At 45.8% G+C, this 16,233-nt stretch overlaps 1 protein-coding gene across 4 annotated transcripts in view; it reads right to left on the reverse strand.

Annotated features, from left to right (window-relative positions):
- The window catches only part of RPH3A (rabphilin 3A), a 285,353-nt gene extending 269,825 nt beyond the window's left edge, over positions 1 to 15,528 (reverse strand). For all 4 annotated transcript variants that reach the window (XM_073790165.1, XM_073790168.1, XM_073790159.1 and 1 more), the window contains exon 1: positions 15,229 to 15,528. The gene's annotated coding sequence lies outside the window, so the exon portion shown is untranslated. The remainder of the gene's footprint in view (positions 1 to 15,228) is intronic.
- Positions 15,529 to 16,233: the final 705 nt, after the last annotated feature.

Raw genomic sequence — 16,233 nt, forward strand, 5'->3', positions numbered from 1 at the left:
TCTGCATTCTATTTTTGTTGTTAATTTAGTTTGCATTGGCTGGTTTTTGTTTGTTTGATTTTGGAGTCTTTTGTTTTATTTTTGGATTGGTGGGTTGTTTTTTGTTTTTTGTGGGGGTTTTTTGGTTTGGTTTTTGCTTTTCTAAGACAAATTGTTAGCTGCTGGCAATCATAATTTTGCCTGTCAAAAGAATCTTGGCCTCCAAGAAAATGGGGAGTCAGTAGTTCCCTTTGACTGACACATACATTTGAAAGCTTTTGTTTTCCTCCCTAGTTCTGAGGTAACAATCACAGACAGCCACTATTGCTGGGTCACGCAGAGATAAACCCTGTTACCTTTCCATAATAAAATGCTGTGCAGTTTGAAATCATCTCATGCTGGGCCCATTTTCCTAACTGCTTGGCACCTGCAAAGGGACAAAATGACTTTGAATTGACTGGTGGCAGTGAGAAAAACAAAGGCAACCAAGCCAGAGTCTGTGATGTTCTTTATACTACAAGCTTGAGAACAGTGACTTCCACTGCAACTGAAAGGGAGCGAGAGATTCCTTGCCTGAGGCTGGTGCCTAAGAGACTGAATCTCTACTTTACTTGAGTCAATTACATTTGATTCAGTACTTTCGGAGCATCATTATGTGAAATGCAGTATGCCTGACTTGTGGGGATGCAAAGATGAGGAAGACACAGCCCCAGTTCTCAAGGAACTTGAAGTCTAGCAGGAAAGATCAGACAAAAACCCAAAGACTGATAACAAATATGGTTTCCAGCTACATAATCTTTCTGATCTTTCCTGACAAATGTTTATTCCCACTTTTTTTGGTAAATACCACTATGTTCCCAATCTCAAGCTATTTGGCCCAGGTTAGACCCTCACCCCCCCCCCCACTTCCCTATTGCTTCCTGAGAGAGAGAGATCAAGTTCCAATTACACTGCTTGAGCCCCTAGATCAAGTCATACCTAAAATCTTCCCCCTTAGTCTTTTCTGAGCCTTCAAGCTGTCAAGTCCGTTTGTTTGTTTTGCCTAAGCAGGTTTAAGTTATCTTTTTTAACTGAAAAAGTCCTGACTAATAAAAATATATGCAAATACTCTTACTTATATTACCTCATTTCACCTTCAAAACAATTCTGTAAGATTTACAAGGACCCTCAGGGCCCTGAAGAGGGTAAGACCGGTGTGAACACTGCCAGTTCTATTACGTAATGTAACCAAACCTTCCCAAAGAAAATGCTTCCTCCACTGAATTATCTGGGGCCAGACCTGAGCTTTAGGGTATTAAAGGCAAGAAATGCAACTATAACATCAATAGAAGATTGTGAACCTGAAGGCAAGAAGACCTATCAGGAAGGAGGCTAATATAACTTGTCCAGGCAAAAAGGCCTAGACAGAGCAGTGCACTTCTCAAACTTTAATATGTATATGGATCAGCTAGGGATCTCATTAAAATCCAGAGTCTAATTCAGTAAGTCTGGGGTGGGGCCTGGGATTCAGCATTTATAACCAGCTCCCAAGAGATGCTGATGCTAATGCTGCTAGACCAGGACCACACTTTGAATAGACAGGGCTCAAATCAGAGCAGTGAACAGCTGGAAGTGTTTAGGACAGAAGTGGCCATTGAACATGTTTTATTTGGCTCATACAGTATTTTTAAAAATTACAAAATGTTACTATACCAGTTTATTTTTGTGTATGTTTGAAATTTTTCACTATAAAAAGTGTTTTTAAGTTTAAATTAATTGTCAAAATATAAAGGTGATTTTACATAAATGTCCCAAGTTCTAGCTTCTCAAGAAATCAGATGATCTGGCCACTCTGGGCCCATAATCCTGCCTGGCAACGTTAAGGCTCTCTGGTGGGGCTCCAGTTGGCCCCACAGTCCATTGGCTTAGCACAGCACAGTGGTTAAGAGCCTGGAATCTGGACCCATCCTGCCCATCTGGTCCTGACTTGGTACTTCCTACCCATGTGATTGTGGTCAAGTGACTTTCATCAGTTTTCCTATCTGTGAAATGGGAGTGACATACAGTGAGAATTAAGTAAATGAATATGTGTAAAGCTCTCCAGACAGTGCCTGGTTCCCAGCTGGGACCAAGTAAGGGTTGGGATCATTATTTACCTCTTGGTCCTTGTATGCACTCAAGTTTGCAATCCCTGGTTTATAAGGTGAAATTAAAAGAACACTTTCAATGGGCAAGGCCAGGAAGACCCCCTCTTACTATGAAAACCACCATCCCTGGGGTAAGAAGTGAAGATGGGGGTAAAAATCTGATACACACGGGCAGATGCCCACTGTCTCTTAAGCGTCCAGATATCAGCACTTTCTGCATCTCCCCTCTACCTATCCCTTAGAAAGACCCTTGACCAAGGCCTAAGGAGGGAGAGGTATCCCAGCTGATGCCAGGCAACCCCTAGGACCGCTGAAGAAGGCTCACATCCAACACGCGTGGCTACCCGGACCAGGTGTTAACCCCCTACCCATCTGGGAATGAGTGACACCGCTGGAGGCACCGCCGCTGCGCCCCAGGCACCACTCGCGCTGGCGACCACCTGTTTTCCGCGCCCGGGCGCTGCCACTAACACACCCTTTCAGGGACCCGCCCCCCCAAATTCCGGTCGGGTCCCGCCAGTGCTGAGCCTTCTCCCCGCCGTCCAATTCCGTCGTCGCCCCAACCCTCAGTTTTAGCGCATCCTCCAGCTACAGCAGCCCCATTCTCCGGGACATCGTCCTGCGTCCCCCCCCCCACCACCGCTTCCCGCCCCCAGATAACGCCCCCACGACCTCCGACCCAGAGCTGGCTGCAGCTCCGGAAGGCAAGGCCTGCGGCGGCCTGCGGCGGCCCGCCCCCCTTCCCGCAGTCCCCGCCCTGCCCACCTTACCCGCCCGCAGCGACTGTGGGCCCGCCGTCCCTCCGCCTCCAGCCTTGTCGCCTCTGCGACCGCCACCACCACCGCGGCAGAGCCACCTGCGCGTGACCCTCGATCACCAACTCCCACCCCCGCGCCCCCCCAACACCTACACACCCGCGTGCGTGCTCTGACCTTAGATGTGGGAGCAGCGGATGAGGGGAAGCTCATAAAGGGGAAGCTCAAAAATCGAGACCACCTCCCTCCCCCTCCACCACCGCCTGTGCAAGAAAAGTTGTCTCTGCAGTTGGGTTTCTCGGCTGGCAGAACCCATTCACCTACTCCTCCCTCTTCCGTTCAGTCATTCACTCATTTTCCTGATCCCCAAATACACAGTGGTCTTCGGCCCCTGGCAGAAGGGGGGGTCGTCACTTGCTGTCCCTCTACTAGGAGCACTTTCCTCCCCTCCTAAGGGTCCTCAAAGGGAAAATCAGGAAAGGTGGGGTTGGACAGAGGTGGCGCGGGGGTGGGGTTGGTGGGGGGTCAACTGTCATCTCTAGTCTAAAAAGGAACTGCTGCCTGGAATGAGCAAGATTTTTAATCAGTGACTTATACAGTGCCTGAAGTGGACTTTCAGCCAGTTTATTTAACCCCTTTGACCAAATGAAATAGAGTTAATGTTGGAAGTATTAAATGCATTTACGTAACAGGCTTAAAAAGGTGTCTGGCACACAGCAGGCACTCAATCATGGCAGCTATTATTACTGCCCGCTTGCATTCAGCAAGACACCCATCCCCAAAGGTGGAATGGAAAAGAACATCTTGCCAGTGTGGAAATCATCTCATTCTCTTCCTGTTTAAGGCAAGTGATGTAAACCAAAAGACCGTGGCCAAGGGTGGCCTGCAGAATATGTTCTGTTTGGTTTAGTCAGTGTTTTGTTTAAGTGAATTAATTGCCAACACTTAAAAACTGAGAGAGCACATAAATATGGGGATTTTCAGTACCTCTTTGATAAATAGAAAGTTTAGGTCATACTAAGCCCACTTTCCTGGAGGCAGGAAGCTCAGGAACAGCGAGTCCTTTAAACAGGTGTTTCTTCTGACTGGTCAGTTTCCACTAGGCCCACTTCGCTCATCTACAAGGTCTTCTTGGAGCCTGTGGACCTTTTGAGTTCGGCCTAAGGTCTAATGCTGAGTTTTCTCCAGTTTCCCCAAGAAGTAATTTTCACTACCCCTGACGATCAGAAAGGTCTAGTGAATCGTCCAAGGTCACACAGCTAATAAACAAAAAAACTGAAATTAGAACCCAGTTTTTATATCCCAGATGCCTGAGGGGTAAGGGGAAGCATAAAGGGGAAAAAGTGCTTTACGCCAAACCATCTTTTTGAAAGACGCATTTTTATTAACAGCCTGTTGGAATGCCAATTTTGGGGGATTGTTTAATAAGAATTTAAATTTTTAGCTTCATCTGAATTGGCAGTGCCCTCTCCCACACTCACTCCACCTCCTTTTTCTTTCTCATTTAAGCACTTTGGAAAATTTCTAAAGGTTTAACTAAGAACGAAAATATTTCTTATTTCATCCATCCCTAATTACTGGCATAAGTGTTCTTTCCTTTTTTTTTTTGTTTCTTTATTTATATTTTACTCTTTGTAGTTTATAAATTTTCAAAATCAAAGTGTCTTTCCTGTTAAATTTTCAATTAGGGTTGTCTGGTCTTTTAGCTCAATAAACACACATACAAGAAAAAATGTGTGCTGTGCACATACCCGCCTATCTATATACACTCCCACTCCTCCTAGCAGGCTCTTGGTGTCTCTCCAGGTATCACTGCCCCCAAATGTATTTATAGATCTTAAAATTAAACACCAAAGTCACTAAGAGTTTTTTTAATAAGCATAATTTTATGTTTCACATGAAAGTTTTAGGGAGTCTGGTTGCAACCACTGGCCCTAAAAAAACGATCCTACATTTATTGTCAATTTGTGCATGCTGATAACTAATTCAGAAGAATCTTAAACACAGTGGAGGCAACCCCCTTCCCCCCAAAAAAGAGACACATATCCAGGCCAGATTCAGCCAGTTTATGCCTTCTGTTCTTGACTTTTAGGGCACTCCTTAAGGTGTGTCTACCCCTATGAGGTCAGTGGGAAAGCTCTTCTTAGGCCTTGGACCACTTTGATCCTCTATAGGTTGACAATGTGGGCTGTCAATCATTCCATTCTGTCCAATTACTCTGCAGTGTGGGATGGGTGGTTGGACAGAGGAGGTGGGAAGGGCTCCAGAGACTACAAATTGGAAACAAGGGAGGAGTAAGAGGTCCTCACTGTGGTCTACCTTCAGCCTCAAGCATCTATAAGGTAACTGAAAGTGTGATCTCCAGACCAGCAGCATCAGCATCACATGGGAGCTTGTTAGAAATGCAGATTCCTGGGCTCTTCCCTAGAGCTATTGAGTCAAACACTCGCGTGAGCCTCCCAGAGAATCTATGGTTAACATGCCCTCCAGGTGATTCTCATGAATACTAAAGTTTGAGGTTAACCTCGTCCTGAGTGCTTTATGCTACAGAGATTTATGCTTTTAATCTCTTTCTCCACCTTAAGTTACATTACCAAAGGCTCCCTTCTCAGTTATCCTGGCCAGACCCCAGAGAGAAAGGGAGGCTAGGAACCCCTCCCACCACACTGAGAATCTTGAATAAATTTATCCCTTGCCTTTGGAATATATCACCTTATAATTCAATATTATGCAAATAACCCAATTAAAACGTGAACAAAATATTTGACAGTTCAAAAAAGAAGGTATATAAATGGCAAATAAGTGCATGAAAAGGTGTTCAACAGCATTAATCATTAGGGAAATGCAAATTAAAATCTCAATGAGATAACCATTATACACCTGCCAGATGGGCTAAAACTAATAAGACTGACAATACTAAGTGTTTGTGAGGATATGGAGCAATTGGAACATTCATGAACTGCTGATGGGAATGCAAAATGGTACAATAACTTTGGAAAAGAGTTTGGCAATTTCTTATAAAGCTCAGCATACACTTATCAAACGACCCAGTAGTTCCACTCCTGGGCATTTACCCAAAAGAAATGAAAGCATATGCTTATACAAAGATTTCCACATATCAGTGCAATTCATAGTAGCCCCAAACTAGAAGTGACCCAAATGCCCATTAATATATGCATAGATAAACAAATTCTGGCATTTCCATATAATGGAATACTCTTTAGTGATGAAAAGGGAATGAGCCACTGATATACTCAACAATGTGGATGAATATCAAAAACATCATGCTGAACAAAAGAAGCCAGATAGAAAATGTTACATATTGTATGATTTCATTTATATCAAATTCTAGGGATCTGTCATGACAGATAGCAGATCAGTCAATGGTTGTCAGGGATTGCTGGTGTGGTGATTAAGGGCAAAAGGATATAAGGAAAGTTTCTGGGGTGATGGAAAGGTTCTGTTATCTTTACTGTAGTGGTGGTTATACAGACGTAGATATCTGTCAAAACATATCAAACTGTCCACTTAAAATGGGTGCATTGTTACATGGAAATCACCTCCATAAAGCTGATTCTTTTTAGCATTATTGCACATCAATGACAGTTTGATAAGAGTTTTTTTTTTTTTTTTTTTTTTTTTTTTTTTGCAGTACGTGGGCCCCTCACTGTCGTGGCCTCTACCGCTGCGGAGCACAGGCTCTGGACACGCAGGCTTCGCGGCCATGGCTCACAGGCCTAGCCACTCCGTGGCATGTGGGATCTTCCCACACCGGGGCACGAACCCACGTCCCCTGCATCAGCAGGCGGACTCTCAACCACTGTGCCACCAGGGAAGCCCAAGAGTGATTTTTTTAATAAATTTATTTTAGTTATTTATATTTGGCTGCACTGGGTCTCCATTGCTGCACGTGGGCTTTCTCTAGCTGTGGCCAGCAGGGGCTACTCTTTGTTGCGGTGCGTGGGCTTCTCATTGTGGTGGCTTCTCTTGTTGCAGAACATGGGCTCTAGGTGCGCAGGCTTCAGTAGTTGTGGCACGCGGGCTCGGCAGTTGTGGCTCACGGGCTTCAGAGCACAGGCTCAGTAGTTGTGACACACAGGCTTCTTCCCGGCCCAGGGCTCGAATCCGTGTCCCCTGCATTGGCAGGAGGATTCTTTACCACTGCACCACCAGTGAAGTCCCAAGGGTGATTAATTTTAAGTGCCCGTCTGGCCCAGCTGTGCCCAGGAGGGAATGGCTAACACCAAAAGAAACAGAGAGGTGTCTCTGGTTGGCTTCCAGTCCATCTTAGTGCGGAGCCTGTGCTCTCTCTGTTCCCACTGCAGCTTAGAGGCAGTTCAACAGTGCAGACACTTTTCCCACATCAAATAAATTCAAATGCCCAGTAACTGCAAAGCAAGCTCCCGGCTCAATGCAATTACCAAGCACTCCTCACTCTGCCCTTTGAATCAGCCCGACAACCCTGGGATAGAGATTCTGTAAGGAGCGAAGAAGCCATCCTTCCAGGGTTGCCTGGGGACTCTCACCAGCCACATACAGGCACCTGTGCTCCAGTCTAACGCTGCTTTCCTAATTGGAGACAGGATCATCAGATCTGTGTTCCTGAGCCTTTTGGCGAGAGAAGAAAGCCACAGGCTTGGGGACTCCAGCACATCAGATCCATTTCTGACCACAAAAGCAGAGCTGCCACATCTCACAACTCTAAGGGGTGCCACTCATGTAGAATAAATACCATGTAAATGGCATCCCTGGAACTGAGCAACATAGCGGCCCCTCATGAGACATGGAACCAGGCACCAGCAGCAAAGGTCTCTGGCATTGGCTGGAGTAATCCCCATGAGGGATCATTCTTCTCTTCACAGGCCCTTTTTTTTTTAATAAAATTCATCTAGCATAAAATTAACCATTTTAAAGGATTCAAGTCAATGACGTTCACAATGTTGTGCAACCATCTCCACTATCTAGTTCCAAAACCCTTTCATCACCCCAAAAGGAAACCTCTACCCAGTAAGCAGTCACTCTCCATTCCTTTTTCTCCTCCTAGCCCCTGGCAACCACTCATCTACTTTCTGTCTTGATGGATTTGCCTATTCTGGACATCTCATATAAATGGGATCATATAATATGTGGTCTTTCATGACTGACTTCTTTCACTTAGCATCATGTTTTCAAGATGCATCCATGTTGTAGCACAAATCAATATTTCATTCCTTGTTATGGCTGAATAATATTCCATTGTATGGACAGATAACACTTTCTCTTGATCCAGTCATAAGTTAGTGAACCACTGGGTGTTTGCAGGTCTTTTTACAGCCCTTATTTTAGTCCTTGGAGGTGAACAGGACTGTGAGTTCCTTGGAGGACAAATCCATGCCTTTTGAATTCCTGCTCTAACAGAATACCATAGACTAGGCTGCTTAAACAACAAACGCTTATTTCTCACAGTGCTGGAGGCTGGAAGTCTGAGTTCAGGGTGCCAGCATGGTGGAGTTTTTGATGAGGACCCTCTCCCTGCTTTTGTCCTCCCGTGGCCTTTCCTGGGTGTGTGCAGAGAGAGAGACCTCTTATCTCTCCCTCTCCTTATAAGGACACTAATCCTGTCACGAGGGCCCCACTAACCTAATCACCTCCCAAAGGCCCCACCTCCAAATACTGTCACATCTTGGATTAGGATTTCAACATACGAATTTTGGGAGGACACAGCATTCAGGCTGGTAGGTGGCAGTTTTGACAAGCAAGGGAACTTACTCCCGAGGCTTGTCTTGGGGGAGATCTCCACACCCGCCTGAAACGTTTATATAGAGGCCACAACTGGGCTCAGTTATATATACTGTCCAGACGGTCTCAACCACACCTACTCTCTCAAGGCTGGGCTGTCCTTGAGAATGGCTCTCACTGCAGGAACAGTGGGCAGAATGTACACTGCAAGGTCGGGGAAGGGGGTGAGGAGCCTGACTGCCTGGGGCCACCAACCAGTGGTCACGTCCTCTCAATGACTTCCTGCAACAGCTGACCCTGACACAAAAATGTGAGTGCAAATACATTATTTGGGGAGGTGGCCTCAGGAAGCACTGGTAGAGGAGAGGGGAAGGCAATGGAAGGAAGCAAATAAAAGTGCATCACTGAGGAGACTGCCATTGGGGCAACAGAGCTCAAATCCCCACTCAATGTATCCTCAACTAAGGAGCAAGGGATCTGGGATCTTATTGTTATCCCCCAGCTATCACCAGTCGTGGGTTGATAACATGCTCCAGGAGAAAGGAGGAGTGCTAACTCCTGGCACTTCTAGCCTGCCCTGTATATAGCCAGATAAAGCCCTCACCTACAAATCTTAGGTACGGCTGCTGGAAGCTCTCAGGTCTGCATGCCCAAAAATGGAGTGTGCCAAGCAGATATGAGCAGGGCACCCACGACATCTGCTACAGGGACTCACTGAAGGATTTTTTTTTTTTTTTTTTGCAGTACGCGGGCCTCTCACTGTTGTGGCCTCTCCCGTTGCGGAGCACAGGCTCCGGACGCGCACGCTCAGCAGCCATGGGTCATGGGCCCAGCCGCTCCGCGGCATGTGGGATCTTCCCAGACCAGGGCACGAACCCATGTCCCCTGCATCGGCAGGCGGACTCCCAACCACTGCGCCACCAGGGAAGCCCTACTGAAGGATTTTAAGCAGAGTGAGTTTCAAGGCTCACTCTGGTCTTTGGGATGAGAATAGGCTGTAGGCGACAGGAGTGGAAGCACAAGTGCAGCTCGGATCCTGCTGGCAGTGGTTCCAGCAGGAGATGGCCGTAGTTTGGACCAGGATGGTGGCAGTGGGGGTGGAGTGAGTGGGAAGGTTTGAGATATATTCAGAAGTAGGAACTACAGGGTTTGGTGATGGACTGGATATGGGGATGAGAGAGAGAGGGCCATCAAGGATAGCTCCTAAGTTTCTGGCTTTGTCAACTAGGTGAATGAAGATGCTATTCTCTGAGAGGGGACTGGAGAAGAGGATGTTGGTATTATTGTGGAATTGGATTAAATTAAGGAGACTGCACCTAACCTGGGGCCTCTCCTATGCTAGGCACTCGGTATGGTTCTGTGTTTTTCCTCCCACTCCCATGTTCTCTGAAGACAAGATCAAAGCCTGCTGGGGCCCACAATGAGTGAAACATTTAACCTCTGGGAAATAACAGATAATAGAAACAAACCTCACAGCTCACCTTGGCAGGTTACTGGAATTCCATGTGACATCCCAACCCAATTCTGGAAGCAGATTCCAGAAATTACCTTTGGTCCTACTATACCAGGGGCAGATCTTTTTCCTGATTGGCAGCAATTATGGCATAATCTGAGTGTTAGAGCGATGCGGTCATTTTCAGCTGGCAATGTGCTTTTAATTCAGTATTTTCAAATGGCTCAGAGTTTTCTTCTTAACACATGGTCCAAAAATAAACATGGGAGAGCAAACATTTGGGATTTGTTCCAGAAGATTTGAATCAGTCACTCACGTATTCAACAAACATTAGCATCGATTTCAAGGGAACTGGGAGAGAAAGAAGAGCTTTCTCAAGAGCTAAATCATATGGGCGGAGATGAAACTGTTCAAAACAAAGAAAGAAACTGCACTGAGGGGACCAGAAAAAGCGGTGATTATGTCCACAAGCAGCTTTACAGGGAATACAGGGCCATGCAATGATGCAATAGACTTAGAGATGGAGAGACATGCAGAGTTACCTGAACAGGAGTGCAAACTGGTACAACCAGTTTGGAAAACTGTCTGGCAATATCTATTAGGACTAAATGTACATATACACTGTAATCTAGCAATTCCATTTCTAGGCATATTCCAAAGAGAAATGCATTCATTTGTTCACTAAAAGACATGCGCTAGAGTGTTCAAGGTTGTGCTATTCATAATAACAAAAAATCAAAACAAAGAAACTGGAAACAACCCAAATGCCCACCAATAGTAGTATGACTGAACAAACTGTGGTATATTTACACAATGGAATATCGTACACTGTACAGCAATGTAAATGAATAGTTTACAACAACATGCAATAACATGGATGCTTCCCATACAAAGTCATGATTCTAATAATAACACTTTGCATTTGAACATACTGTTAAATAATTTCAAGAACTACTGAGTAGTATTCCCAGAACAGACACTGTCCTAGGTACTGGAGATACAGACAGTAAACAGGACCTTGAAAAACCCTTGCCTTCATGGATCTTACATTCTAGTGGGGGGACCAGAGAGAAGTAAGTAGTATATCCAAAATCTCCGAACATGTTTTAGTTTGGGTTTTGGCTTTTTAATGGAATTAAATAACTTAATGGCCAGGATTGAACTAAATGAACATGATGCTCTAAACCGGGAGGTGATGGACCTTTGTGGGGCGGGGGGGTGACCCTTGATGGACATCAAGGGACCAACGAGTCTCCTAGAATTATATGTAAAATGTTGTGTGTCTGGGGACTTTTCTGGGGAGATGGCCCAAGGCATACTCAGTTTCTTAAAAAGGTCGCTGACACAAAGGGAGTTCAGAATCTCCAAATTCTCCCCAGTGTTGTTTAGGGAGCATACGAACATTCTCAGAGCACTTGCCTATAATCATGGGATCAACTGTATTTTGCTCCATTTGCTCAACATTACTTCTCTGAACCAGCAAATGTATATACAGCCACAGCCTATGTGTCATTCATAAATGGTACAAAAGATCACGCTGCTTCACACTCTGATTGCTTAGCGGAACCACTCCCCGAACATCAGGCATGGGGTTGTTTCTCCTTTCTTACCATTCCATAAAGGCTGCTGTGAGAGCTTTGGAAAGATTGTTTGCTCCTTCTAAAGGGTTGTCTTGGAGTATTTTTGAAAACTGCAAGAAATGGGTCAAATGGTATCAATGGTTTAATACTCCAGGATGGCTATTGACCACGTTTTCAATATAGCAAGAACAGCTATTAAAAATCACCTACAGGATATGACAAAGGGATCGTTTCAGCTTTAATTCATCACTGATCTTCCTCTCCCCTGCACAACAGTAGTCATTTATCCGTGATGAAATAGAATGAAACATACTTATTACAATAATGGAAAAATACCTACTTTCTGGCAAGATATTTCATGCTTCTATGACCTTGGAAGTGAAGTTCCTCTCAAATTTTTTTCCCATCATTCACCATAACCAATGTGTCAGTTTCAGGGTAAACAGGCAAGATGGGGGTGAGGTGGGGGGTGGGGTTAAAGGGTGGAATGTTGCCATGGTAACAAAGGATTTCAGTGATGAGTATCCATGGTGATTGTTGCTAAATTCTGGGAGGTTTTAAATGCTTTTTTTAAAATACATAACAACTGTGCAGCTGCTGAGGATGTTATGAGGGGAAGAGAGGAATGGGCTGTTTGTGCATTTATGGATACATGCTTGGTGTGGTTCAGAAGGAAAAAGATAAGGCAGTTCAAGGACAGACATGCTCCCTGTGTGATGCCTTTTAGCAGTTATCAAGGACTGCTATCCCTCTACCACAGAATGCTCTCACACCCCCAGGTCCCAATTTTACCTCAATCGCCTACTCAACAGGGTGACATCTAAGATAGACTCAGGAAGGAACCAGTCTCCACCCTGCTCCTTCCCTGGGTACCCTGCCCACATCACTGCCTCAGAATAGAAATACCCAGCACTTCTGAGCAGAACTGAGAGTTCCCAAGGGGTGAAGCCCATTGGAAGCTTAAAATGAATGCTGAGGATTGTAAAGTAGAGCCTAGTTTTTCACTCCCAAATTTGCATCGAATACGAATTGAAGAAATGGGACTAGAATCCAGGTCGTCTAGTTAGTAATCCAGAGTTCGCTCATTCTCCTTTTGTATTAGAATGAACTTTGACTATGAACAGCAAAGACCCAACATAACAGGAACTTTAACAAGATGGGAGCTCATTTCTCTTTTACAAATCAATCAATTAATCAAGCACTAAATCCAGAGGCTCAAGAGGCCAGGCTCATCTTGTTGCTCCACTAGACTCCACTCTCATGGTCACTTCATTGTCCATTATGGCTGCCTAATTCCAGTGATCACAACCAAATTTCAACCAACGGGAAAAGGAAAAGATGAAGAAATAAAAGCAAAGGGTCCAAATGGTTGTCTTTTTAAGAAGGTTCCTGAAAGCTTCTACCTGACGCTTCCCCTTATACCTCATCTACTGTTACCGAACACAAGTTTGTGTGGCCAACAAACAGTGAGGCCAAACAATACCAAAACGTTGGAGTTTGGAGCAGAGAACGTTTATTTCAGAGCCATGCAAGGAGATGGGTGGCTCATGCCTTAAAAACCCCGAACGCCCTGAAAGCTTTCAGCAAAGCCCTTTTATAGGAAAGGTGAGGGAGGGGCGTGGTTAGTTGTTACAAACTTCTTTTTTTTTTTTTTTAGGTCTTTATTGGAGTATAATTGCTTTACAATGGTGTGTTAGTTTCTGCTTTATAACAAAGTGAATCAGTTATACATATACATATGTTCCCATATCTCTTCCCTCTTGCGTCTCCCTCCCTCCCACCCTCCCTATCCCACCCCTCTAGGTGGTCACAAAGCACGGAGCTGATCTCCCTGTGCTATGCGGCTGCTTCCCACTAGCTATCTATTTTACATTTGGTAGTGTATATATGTCCATGCCACTCTCTCGCTTTGTGGAGGTTCCTTAAAAAACTACAAACAGAACTACCATATGACCCAGCAATCCCACTACTGGGCATATACCCTGAGAAAACCATAATTCAAAAAGAGTCATGTACCAAAATGTTCATTGCAGCTCTATTTACAATAGCCCGGAGATGGAAACAACCTAAGTGTCCATCATCGGATGAATGGATAAAGAAGATGTGGCACATATATACAATAGAATATTACTCAGCCATAAAAAGAAATGAAATTGAGCTATTTGTAATGAGGTGGATGGACCTAGAGTCTGTCACACAGAGTGAAGTAAGTCAGAAAGAGAAAGACAAATACCATATGCTAACACATATATATGGAATTTAAGGGAAAAAACTGTCATGAAGAACCTAGGGGTAAGACAGGAATAAAGACACAGACCTACTAGAGAATGGACTTGAGGATATGGGGAGGCGGAAGGGTAAGCTGTGACAAAGCGAGAGAGAGGCATGGACATATATACACTACCAAAAATCTAGAAACAATAAACGCTGGAGAGGATGTGGAGAAAAGGGAACACTCTTGCACTGCTGGTGGGAATGTGAATTGTTACCAACTTCTTGGTGTCAGACCCTTTGTTCTTGAGGTCAGGGCACAGTCAGGTCATGAAATTCCTGTAAACCTCCACCAAAACAAAAGTTATTCTCTGTTCTGACTAGAGAAGGCAAGGCCCGAGGCTCAACTTTCGCCCTCTGAGGTCCAGGGCCTGGCTAAGAGGAGGGGGTCCCTGCACCAGCTGGTTACCCTGCCCGGGAGCATTAGTCCAGCACCCAGTCTCAGTCTTCCTGCCAGTGCCCAGGCCCAGCTGAAGAGACAGATCTCAGCGGGTGGCGCCCCCAGGGGCAGGTCCCCAGATCCTGCCCAGTTGTTATCACTGAGGGAGCCAGGCGCCCAGGACCCAGCTGGCCCTCAGGCTTTTCATTTAAACTGAATAGAGTCATTTGTATAGGATCAATATGAATACATGTTGTAGCAAATACCAGCTGGGTTATTTCCCAGCTCACCCCAATTGCCCTTCTCTGAGAACAGCCCCAACTGTTAGAGGAACCACTGACCAAAACTGCCCACCCTGGCCAGGCCTGATAGTAACCACTTGCATAAGTTATCTTACAACAGGAGGTCCCGGTGAGGAACATGGAACCAACAAGCTACCACCAAGTGGAAGAATTCGGGAAAGGTCAAAAGGAGGGAGGAGACGCCAGTCCATATGTCCTACCAACCCCCCAGAATCCTTCTCGCTGGAATCCATCCTGGCTGAGCGATGTGCACACCACCAGGAAGGACCCTGAGTCAGAATGACTGGCCAGAGACGACCCGGAAACTAACCCCATCACCATTAAACCCGAGACTGCAAGCCACGTGGCAGAACAGTTCTCCTGGGTTCCCTCACCCTGCCGCTCTGTGCCTGGGCGCCTCTTCCCAATAAAGTCTCTTGCTTTGTCAGCACACGTGTCTCCTCAGACAATTCATTTCCGAGTGTTAGACAAGAGCCCACTCTCCGGCCCTGCAAGGGGTCCCCCTTCCTGCAACACAACCACAGAGGTGGACCTGAAGTAATGATGTGCAAGTCCTTGCAACTTAACCCTGACCTCTGACCACCTCCTAGGGGTAGACAACTGATCTAAGCTGGACCAGTTTTTGAAATTTGAACAGAAAGACCGAAGTTGGTTGAAGCTGTTACCTTAACGGCAGTGTCCGTATACTCCGGTTCCTGAGGACTCCACAGACTGCACCCCACGGAGACCGCTGCCGCCGCCATTAGGCTGCAGAGGCGGGGATGGGGGAGAGGTCCACTGCTGCCTCAAGGCCTGAGCCCAACCAAAGGGCGGCTGTGGCGAGGGCTCTGGAGCTCTGCTGGACACAGCCCTTAGCCTTTCCCAGGGCCCCCAGCTCACCCGCCAGCCCTGAGGCCGGAGAGCCTGGAGAGCCACGGGGAGGAGGCCGCCATCTACCTCTTACTGCACTCTACCCGCCGCGAGGACCACCACCGGCTAGGCCGACCGTCGGCTGAGGGACACCTCCAACCGCTGCTCTGCAGCTCTCGTGCCAGAGGTCTCGCGGTAATGATCATGGTCTCGCGGTAATGGTCATGGTCTCGCGGTAACCGTGGCAAGCTAACGGCTGAGTGCCCACCCTGTCCCTATCGCAACGTCTGCTACTGGGCCTCATCTCGCTGCAAAGTGGGGAGAGAAAGAAGTGAAGAGAGAGAAGCTCTCACAGCCCACATTTATCTAAAGTGAGAACTGTGGTGGTGCCTGAGATGATTTTACATGGTACATAATCACCTTGGCAGAAATTCATCCCTTTTCCATTCCGTTCCAATCCTGAGCATGACAAGGAGAAAGTCTCGGGTTGGTACCACAGGTTCTGTACGCCACTCTCACACTTGCTATTGCCTCTTTTTAACAAAGAGAGAGTGGGGTCTCAGCCTAGAGTTCTGAGTAGCCCCTAATATCCCTAAATACTAAACCTGATGGGCAGAGCAGATGCTGACTTTTGTTTTACATGAGTTGCTGTCCTATCAATCACAGTTGCCTTACTAGAGCTTTATAACATGATTTTGCTTGTCTTGTTTTAATTGTCATTTATTTTCTATTTTTGGGGGTAATAAGATTTTCCATTTACACTTGTTCAGTGATTTCCTTTTAAATAAACACCTTTACATTTTTAAAAGTGAATTGATTTA

Source organism: Tursiops truncatus, chromosome 13, assembly GCF_011762595.2.
Source record: "Tursiops truncatus isolate mTurTru1 chromosome 13, mTurTru1.mat.Y, whole genome shotgun sequence".
Taxonomy (NCBI): domain Eukaryota; kingdom Metazoa; phylum Chordata; class Mammalia; order Artiodactyla; family Delphinidae; genus Tursiops; species Tursiops truncatus.